The sequence below is a fragment of the Colossoma macropomum genome, unplaced genomic scaffold, assembly GCF_904425465.1.
Source record: "Colossoma macropomum unplaced genomic scaffold, Colossoma_macropomum, whole genome shotgun sequence".
NCBI classification, from domain to species: domain Eukaryota; kingdom Metazoa; phylum Chordata; class Actinopteri; order Characiformes; family Serrasalmidae; genus Colossoma; species Colossoma macropomum.
In genome coordinates, this window is record NW_023495291.1 from 91,707 (window position 1) to 102,132 (window position 10,426).

Sequence of the window (10,426 nt, forward strand, 5' to 3'; positions counted from 1 at the left end):
CAGGCACATTTTGTGCTGTGCTACGTCTGATCCTGAGAGATGAAGCAGTGTTTTTCCGATGGTAAATGTCAGTAAATCAAGTGGAAAGTGCTAATAGCTCTGCTCATTGTCTCCATGACTGCACCCCTCCCCCCACAACAGACACACATTTTTTAAGATCCTCTTTCAAATACGTATGTGAGAGAGAAATGACAGTGATCAGAAGAACAAGAAGAAGAAATCTTGAAAGGAACCGAGACTCAAAAAGGGAATAGACTGAAGAACTGACTGTGGATATGCAATATTGAATATGTCATTATGAAAAGAAACAAGCCTGGCATCGGTATTTTCAAGTATTTTGATTTGATAACTGGCGACTACTGTTAGAGGCTTAAAAGGATAATATATGAGAAATAGATCTATAAAAATCAGCCGTATCTCAGTGAAAATGAGACTTAAATCTGTGAAAAACAATGGAGGCATCAGTATAAACAGGAGGGCCAGTGGGGCAGGTAGGCGAGGCTTCAAACTGGTCCGAAGGGTGGGTGAGCGGGGGCACCTGATCAAGGCAGACAGGATGGGCAGTTGTTCAACTCAGCAAGGAAACATGCAGACAGGTCGGTTTGACTGAGAACAATATACAATGCAGGGTTTCTCAACCTGTGGGCCGTGAAGCACACTCTAGTGGTTGGCGGGCGTGTACTCAGAGAGAGGCAGTAATTCAGGCTGGTAAAATCACTGTAAGTTGTAAAAACAAAAGTGGAAAAATGATTTGATTAATAATTAAAACTCTAAGAACTAATCATTTTCACAGTATGGCCAATATATCTTGTATGTCCATTTTTGACGTTTTTCTGTTTTTGACATAATTTGAAAGTACTTGTGGTCCTCTATATTGTGCGTAAATTTTATGACGGATGGACCAACAGAAATGACCCAAAAATACTTGGAAAGCAGTCTGGTTCCACTGACTTACATTAAAAGTAGAGTAAGTTTTTTCCTTTTCCTGTAAAGTTGATATGAATAGAGACCTACAAATAAAACCTTCGCAGTAGTGCGCTAATTAAACCTCATCAGTCTGAGACAGCGCAGCCAAGCTAAACAGTGTCAGCCTGGTTTTGAATGAAGCAGCCAATCAAAGCAGAGTTCATTGACATACATCAGTCTTGAATGCACAGTATCAGTGACTCTATTTGGTGCATAAAACACAGTGGAGCAGCTTTAATACCTGGTTGTGTTACTTCAGGTAAATAATGAGGCCTTTTGTTGGTTTGACGTTCAACTCCATTCTGTCATTTTTACTTATTAAATCCTTGTTGAACCTGTATGTAGCCCACCGTGTATGTTTATAAGTAGTGAGTGAAAAGTTAGTCAAGGTGGTCCGATTTGCAGTTGAACTCTCTGTTTAAACTCTCCTCAGAGACTGATAATGCAGCTCTATTGCTGCTCTGTCACTGGTCCAATTGGTGAAAGTGTTTTAGAATCAGTAGGGACTTTTCCACACTGATCTGGTTAGTTTTTGGTTGTGGGGGGTTATTACTTCACACTAACTCTCCAAAATTAGAACCACAACAGAATCGTGTTTTGCTTCTTAGCTGCAGCAGTTCTGAAAGTTTGAAGCTCCCAATTTTGATGACCGCAGAAATAAGTGAAATAAATCCACATCAACATTATTCATCACTCACAATAATCTTATTTTTGATTGTGGTTTGTAGAAAGATGTCATTATGTCATCAATAATAATAAGAGCACTATATTTTACATTAACATATGCATATATTGTTGCATACAGCTCCTACTGGGTGAAGCTGGTTTTATATAAACATATTCTATAAATGACTATAAAGCAAATAAAGTAGCTTGCAGATTCATAAAAACTACATAAGTGCTAATTGATAATAACTGGACTATAACTGGAGGGAAAGAAGCTCTAACTGTACAAATGTTCATATATAAACATCTTAGAATCTGAATAAAACGCAATTTGCCAGTAAAAACATCTGCAGAGGAACAAGAAAAGAGGAAATGTGTCATTAAATCTTTATGAGAAGCGAACTTCGCCTTTGAAAGCAGAAAGAAAACTGTTCATGCGAACTTCTTGGTAGTCACTGATTTTGGCATAATGTAAATAAGTGCTGCTCAGTCTGTCTGAGAGATTATAGCTTCTTAACACAGGCCTCTCTGATGTGTTCCTGATGTTCCCTTTTTACCGAAATCACTGTTAACTCTGATTAGGAGTCAGCTGGTCACCCAGATTTCTGAGAAATCATGCCACACTTTTAGGGAACTTCAGCATAAACATTGTTTTAATAACAGTAGATGAGAAAAGACTTTATTTCTGTCTTTATTTTCTGAAGTGCAAATTTTGCCTCCAGTGAAAAATGTGTAAATGGCTCTATATGGTAAGCTATATGGTCTGTATGGTGGAGAAATCTCTAACAGTACTGATGCAATAATACCACCCCATTTCCAAAAAAAGATGTGCAGAATCTAAATAATTCAATTGTATGCAAATCATTTAAACCCTATATTTAAATGAAAATACTACAAAGACAACATATCAAATGTTGAAACCAAGAAAGTTTATTGTTTATTGAAAGCTGTGTAATATGTCTCTGTACTGAGGTATGATGTCTTATTTGGTTATTTTTGACTGCAGCATTCAGTGATGCTGGCTGCTTTAGGAGAAGATGGCTTGATTTGCAGTCAATGGTCAGTATTCTGAGGGAATGGTACTTCTTACATGCCCACAGTGTAACATTCAACACTGTTTATTGTTGGTTTGACACTCAATGCCAGTCTGTCACTGTTTTTTCTTGAATTAAAACCTAGCTGGACCTGCATGTTGGCCACTTGTGAAAGTAGCCCGTGGTGTCTGTTCACAATAAGCGAGTGAAACTGGCTTATGTTATTCATAAACTTTGACCAGAGCGAGTTTTTCTATATTCCTAGAAAGTAAATATACAGCACTTTATCTTTTAGGCACCTAAGAAGATTATATTAAAAGACTAATATTGAAATAAATAGAAATAACAATAGTAATTATGTTTTTCGATATTTTATTGTGTGCTCTTCTCGTAGCAGCGCAGTATTGTTTGTAGTTTTGATCCAGTACCTGGTTTATCTAATCAGTACTTCATTATGTTGAATCAGGAGCTGTTGAACGACTTTAATAAACCCATACAGAAGCTGGAGGCGTCCATATATAATCATATAATGTTAATTTAAAAAAGAACAGCTCTACACTGTTAGAAATAAAGGTTCTGTGCAGGTACATTTCTCGTTCATCAAGGTACAAACACTGTAAATGTTCCCTCAAAGGTACAACAGTGGGTTTAAGGTCTGATTGTGAACCTTAAATAAGTTTTTCCAGGTGAAAAGTTCGTATTTGTACCTTTTCATAACCGAATGTTTTAAAACAGAACAGTAAAATAAAGTCCTGGAGGCGAGACGGGGTGTGTGGAGTCAGTACAGCTTAGAACATATCATTTCAGTGGATTATGGTTCAGTTATGTTCCCTGACTAAAGGAACTGAGATGTAAAAAAAACTCCAGCAGCTCTGCTGTGTCTGATCCACTCAGACCAGCTCTGTGAGGGTCCATGGGGGTCCTGACCCCTGAAGAACAGGGTAAAAGGGGGCTAACAAAGTATACAGAGAAACAGATGGACTACAGTCTGTAACTGTAGAACTACAAAGTGCACCTATATAATAAGTGGAGCCTGATTGGTGTATATGCCACATATAGTTCTTATATGAGCATCCTATAGCACAAACACCCTGGTGGTAAACATTAGTTGATAACTGCTTTAAACAGATTGCCGAATAGCCAAAATCCTGTATTCAAAATAAAATATCAAATTGACATTGATAATATTTCATTCATATATAAATTATATATTTGTATCATTTGTATATTTTACAAAAGGTAGCCTTGCGTTTGTTTTATTTACATACTGCCCTTCATAAACTTAATTAAAGTCAGAGTATCCAATAAAAAGATGACTAAATGTTCAGTTAGTACTACTGCACTTTGACCTGACTCACTCTGCAGGACACTGACCATCACCCCGTTCGCACGATGATGCCCAGTTCTGTCTGTCCTGCCCAGAGGAGAAAGTGTCTACTCAGCCGTACGAGCGGATACAGTGCTGCCCATGTTCACCGGTACTGAAAGTGCTGCCATAGCAACGAGTAACGGCTCAGTAGTTGCTGATGTTGTTGGAGTCAGTGGAGCAGGACGTTCATGTTAGCCAGAAACCACAGCATCCACAGAAGCGCACTTATGAAGAGGAAGTTGAGGCAGAAAATAGCTGTATGGTACAGCACTTTGCATGGTAAAGTGGTTGTTGAGCAGTGTGACAGACGGCACTTTGCTGAATATGTTTGTCTCCCTCTGTCTGTTTCTGGCAGACGTCTATTAACATTTTTAGTTGTTGTATTTATCTTCTTGAGGTTTTGAATGATTATGTTGAAATATTTAATGCTTTTCTTGATATATTGACTTTATATCTTGAAATACTGATGAATTTCTTTTTTCTAAAATATTGACTTAATATCTCAGGAAAATAAGTCAATATTAGGAGCCACCAAGTCACTACTTTAGTTTTACTGGTCACTGTTGGGGCTCCATAAACACACAAACAAACAAAATGATGCACATGCTGATTAAACACAATGGACTTTATTTTGGTCGTATTCATTTCTTTTTTGTTTATATATTTAACTGTGTTTATCATCTGGTTATTTTATGACTATGGATAATTTTGAATGGCAAAAGAAATATTCATTTTCTTGAAATATTGGCAATTTATTTGTTTAAATATTGACTTAATATCTATAAAAATAATGGCTCATTTTTTAAAATTGATTAAAAGTAAGTAAATATTTGGGGATAATAAGTCATTTCTGAGATACTAAGTCATTATTTTGACATAATAAATCAAAACTTTGATAACTGCTGCGAAGGAGAGAAGGAAAAATAATCTTACTGTTTTTTTCTCCTTCCCGGTGAGAATGGGCTTCCATGCAAAACAACAGTGAGAAGTGGTGGTCGCCAGATTTAATCGCTCTCCAAAAACTTCCGTCTCCTTCTAGTACTATTATTATTATTATCAATCATTTTGTTACATATATATGCACATATATAGGCACATTTCCACTGTAATTTCATTTACAGAAGTATATTGTGGTGTTCCGTCACTGGCTGTGCTCCCATTGAAACTTGCAAGCGTTCATGCAAAAGGTCCCAAAGCTGAGGCTCATGGGAGGGGGGTGCCCTCAGCAAACAGGGACAGCTGTTGTTGTTAATGTGGTTATTTGTTGGGTTTGAGATGTGTTAGTGTGTCTTATGTGCTTTATTGTGTGGGGTTTGGGTTTGGTTAGAGTGGGTTAGTGTTTACCGTAAAGGGGAAGTGTGGCCAGGAGTGACTTGCCTGCTGTTTCAGTGGCATTTTGAAGTGGCTTTTCTGTCATGTTCCAAATTAAAGGGTATGTTTCGAGCAAAAACGATGGCCTTTCCTGACTCTTCATCTGCACAGTGCTGCAATATTAATATGTAGGTGTAGGTATTGAAAAGGTTTCTGCAAGGCTTTTAACTGGCAGATATTACTGATTTATAGGATTATCTCACAGTGCATATGAAGAGTCTCTCATTTGATGGATATTTCTGGCAGATAAGAGCTGCTTCCAGTGAGGACACATCTTTCTTCTCAGGATCGTTCTTCTCTCTGACATAAGAGAGCAAATGAAATCTGAGAAACGATAGAAGCCTCTCGTTTTTTGTTGTTGTTGTTTTTTTTTCAGTGACCTGCCTTTTTGGTTCTGTCCTTGTGTGTGCACAGTAAAAAGTAGGAAGGTTCTAACAAACAAAGATCTTATAAACACTTACACAGTTTTTATTACATTGTACTGAGGCTGTGTCCAAATGTAATAAACACTTTGTATAAGACGCCGCCTGCTGAGGTTCCTCCATTTGTTTTTTGAAGGCAGCGTAGACGTATCTTTTGCTGCCTTACATATCCCACAATCCTCTGTGTCCACACCAATGTGGGTAGAAACAAATAGCAGTAAACACCAGCACCGACACAGTGGACACGCTGTCCTCTAAGGCACTGACTCATGAGGCAGCACAGGCAGTAAAGTATAGAGACAACTGCCTTCAGTTTCGGACACAACCTAAATCTCAAAAGACACAAAAAATTGACCCTTCTAGACTCCGCCTACAAATGCTTTTTTTCACAGCAACGGTTGCTACGTTGGTAAAATGTCCCATTTTAATTCTGCTCTAATGAGAAAATAGTGATCTTTGTTTAGTCACTGCATAATTCTGAGTTTACTCTGTTGCACTACTGACCAAACAAAGCTGGGCAGGTTGGAACCAAAACTGGATTAGCCACTATGCTAACATTATCACTGACTACACAACACAAAACCACCCCAATCTGGCCAAATTCATAGTGTTCTATTATGTCAGTAAGAAGACCAAGTCGCCATGTTGGTAGGTGAGCTGTAACTCACATAAATTTACATATATGAAGTCTATACGGTGCAACAAGAACATTAATAGTAATTGTGCTTTTCTACAACTATAGCAACATTTCTCTTCAACCAAGCAAGCAATTGCAATATATGACACAGTACACAAGAACAAGGACTAAATAGATGAGATATAAATGTTTGTTAGTAACTGGGAATTGTCAGGCAAGTTACTAATAAATTGATTTGACTTTCAATGTAAACTTTTTTTTTGGCACTGATGGCAATGCCATTCTTAGACTAGTTCTGTTTTGTAAAGATCAACAGATAATTGGTTTTACGCCCTGACAACAGGGCGTACTCTTCTTTAAAAACACTACAGTATCGAGTTATATAACCACCGTATTTTTTAATGTACCACACTAAATACATATGGTCAAAATAAATAATTAAAAAAAAAAATTCTATAAAATGTAATAATAATAACTAATTTCAACCAGTCAATTGAGAACAAACTGTTAAACACAAAAAGCTACTAGATGACAAAAGGGTACTTCACAGCAACAGCTTGAGTTTCCTCACTTACAAAAATCCACTAATCCTGGTGACTTCTGCCAATGGTGGCTCCTCCTTTAGGGAGAATGGCATCTCTGTCATTGCCAATTTGGGCCCAAATGTCTGCTATAGTGCTATGTAACTTTGGAGAAGCAGCCACGGTCCCTCTCAATACCTATGGGTCTTCAGCTATAAGAAGAAACTAGCTCAGTATTCCCAGCATGGACATCACAGTAGAGGCTGTGAAGAGACCGAAGAAGATGTTGTTGGAGGAAGTGAGAAAGAGAAAAAGAGAGAGTGACCAAGCAAGAGACTGGACAGGCTTTTACTAGTTGAGATAAAAGGATGCAAGACAATCTCACGGCTAACAGGAAAACAACTCAAATCCGACAGCAGAGTACATTCCTGCCAGTGTTCCAATAAAAGACTGCGCCGTAGGCTGTAACCTTATTTGTGTCATCCCTGTCTTAAGGAGATTTGTAGTTTTTCCAGATGCCAAAAGTCATCTAGCCTCAGTCTTTGTCAATCTCATGCCAAATAAGCCTTGAAAGTTTGCAGCCTCCTCTAATAAATCCTGTAACATGGTTCTTTCTCTTCTGACGTACTTTACTGGTGTTGTGCCGAATTTCAGCTCCCCAGCAGAATCCGACTCCACATGTGTCATGCAGGCAAATGGACGCTACAGACTACACTCTCAGTTTCTGTTGTTTCTATGTGTTATGTGTAACAAAGGCACATGTACAGCTGTTCATGAGGGGGGCTCACAGAATGATTTGTATTTATGACAGTGGTGTAAAAGTGAAATACACATCACAACTGTACTGGGACCCCAAGAAAAAACACCAATTCTCACAAAATGTTGCTTTAAATCTGTAGCAACCCTTTGTAGATGAGACTAAAGACATAGAATAAACGATATGAATGAATAAATGCTGCTTGCTTTTTGTGGATTATTAAAAAGCCAACCACTCCTGATCTAAGATGTACAAGCTTATAGTTTACTTGTTATCATGATGACCTATAATCTCATACAATGCATTTAGAGCACAGACCTGTATCACCTGAAACTTTTATTTTGTAAAATCATTAGGACTGATGTAGCTAAACTTCCTAGCCTGTATAACAAACCAGTTTATGCAGGTATTTTCACTTACATTTCAGAATCTAATGAAAAAGGACCAACAAAAAGAGCTCAGAGAGTCTGCAGTAAAGAATATTTTCTAATGAGCCACTTCTACCATATTCCTCTCATCATTAATCATTCATAAAAACGCATGAAAAGAAAACAATCAAGCTTGTGCTTGCATGTGCACAAATGGGCATTTGGTTCTAGTAAAGATTCTTAGAATTAAAGCTGTTTTAAATGTATTTTATGAATAGGATGTAGGTGATAAAATCTGTTTTCATAGACTCCACTTCTTCACCACCTGAGATTAGATGGATGGATGGATGGATGGATGGAAAGTAAGAAAGAAAGAAAGAAAGACCTTTATTGATCCCAGAGGGAAATTGCAGTGTTTCAGTAGCAGCACATATAATTGCACATAAACTTACATATACTATGCAGAAAAATAGAAATAAATCTAGACATAAGTTGAAATACAAGAGAAATAAATTAAAAGTAAAAGGATATCTATTTACATATGTGACAGATTTGTTGAATTTACAAGACAGCAGGCACTGAGTGGTATGAGGTAAACTAATTATAGACATAACTAACTCTGAGCTGCATCAATATTACAGTGTAAAGTAAAGTGCATAGTGAAAGTCATTACAGTAGCAGGTTATGATATATTGTGCAGTGTTTATTAACAGGAGAGGTGGTACAGTGATGTGGTTGAGCTCAGTTCAGACAGCAGGAGATCAGTACCGCCTCTGCAGTAAGGAGACTCGTTGTAGAGCCGTATATCAGTGGGTAAGAAAGATCTCACACGGCCTCTTTAACACAGCACAGCTGTAACAGTCTGCACTGAATGATCTTCTCTGTTTATCCAGTGTAACATGCAGGGGGTGTGAGGTGTTGTCCAAGATGGCTAATAGCTTGTTGAGTATCCTCTGTTCTGCCACAACCTCCAAAGAGTCCAGCTTGACTCCTACAACAGAGCCAGCCTTCCTAATAAGTTTATTTATTTTGTTCAGAGCACTTATTAAAGTGAGATTAAAGGTGAGTCTTCTACATCAACATGAGAACCTGAAAGAATTCGGATAAATGTGTAAGAGATGAGCACTTAACTTTTTTTTTAATCAGGATTGCTCTATTCTCCAGTATTGTATAAAAAAAACCAGTTCCTAAATTTCAAGGAAAGGATGAAAAATGTTCTAAAGCTTACCAGTGCTTAACTCGGCACCAGGATCCGCCCTGTAAAACACATTAATAAATGTTGTTATCATAAATCAAAGAAAGACGTTAAAACTTCAGATGGATCATTAGTCATTATCTCCACTGACCTGAGGATTTCTTCTTGTAGTAGATGAATCCAGCAACTGACAGAATGATCCCCAACACCAGCCCTGAAGTTCCTCTCAGACTCAGGAAGAGAGCCATCTGTGTGAACACAAATATTTAATATTACTTTTAATGTTAGTAGCTTAGAGGAAATTAAGACATTTTATTATTATCAGAATCATGTATTGTCAGGAACATAGGACCGGTTACATGGCTTAATGATAATTTTACTTCCAGTCTTGCTGACTCATCATATTTTGGAATCTTTTGAAATTGTTAAAAATTTGTTCTGTGTTATTAAGCATTTAATAAGTGCTAGAGATAATAGTGACCTCGTTAGAGATGTTAAGAGATTTTTGAGATGTATGGTAAGGTATGGTAAAATGAGCTTACATTTCCCATATATCATTAACCCCGTCCTGCAATTGCAACCAACATGCATTTGTGGTACATTACTGTCTGATTACCCATAAAGCAGCTCAGTGTAAAGACACTGCAAAGTCTTTAATAATGTGTGTTTATCCTCACTTCACTCATTGATGAGGGGCTCCTTGGAGCTGACGTGCTCCACCACACAGGAGATCTCTCTAGATATGGGTGTGTACTCCAGGTGGGAGTGGATCTGGAAGTACCAGTCTCCATCAGCCATCTCCTCAATGAAGGTCATATCACCATATCACCAACGGAGGTCACCTTTTTACCGTCTCTCAGCCAGTACACATCGATGGCTGGGGGGGTAAAAGTCGTATGCGCTGCACATCAGCATGGCTGGATGACCACCACTGGACTGGTGTTGTGACATGAGCTTGATTCTCGGCTTCACTTTAAATACCAGAAATATTATTAGTGCATTAATAAAACGGTCATATTCATGTTTACATGTTAGTGCATTCAAACAAAATGTGCTAAATAGATAGTATTCAATTGATGTCACAATTGTCACTGCTACCATGTTGTTGATATACCACTGG

The 10,426-nt window shown here is 37.8% G+C and overlaps 1 pseudogene; it reads right to left on the reverse strand.

The window, feature by feature from the left end:
* Positions 1–9,345: 9,345 nt before the first annotated feature.
* On the reverse strand, positions 9,346–10,221 carry LOC118801639 (annotated as a pseudogene).
* Positions 10,222–10,426: the final 205 nt, after the last annotated feature.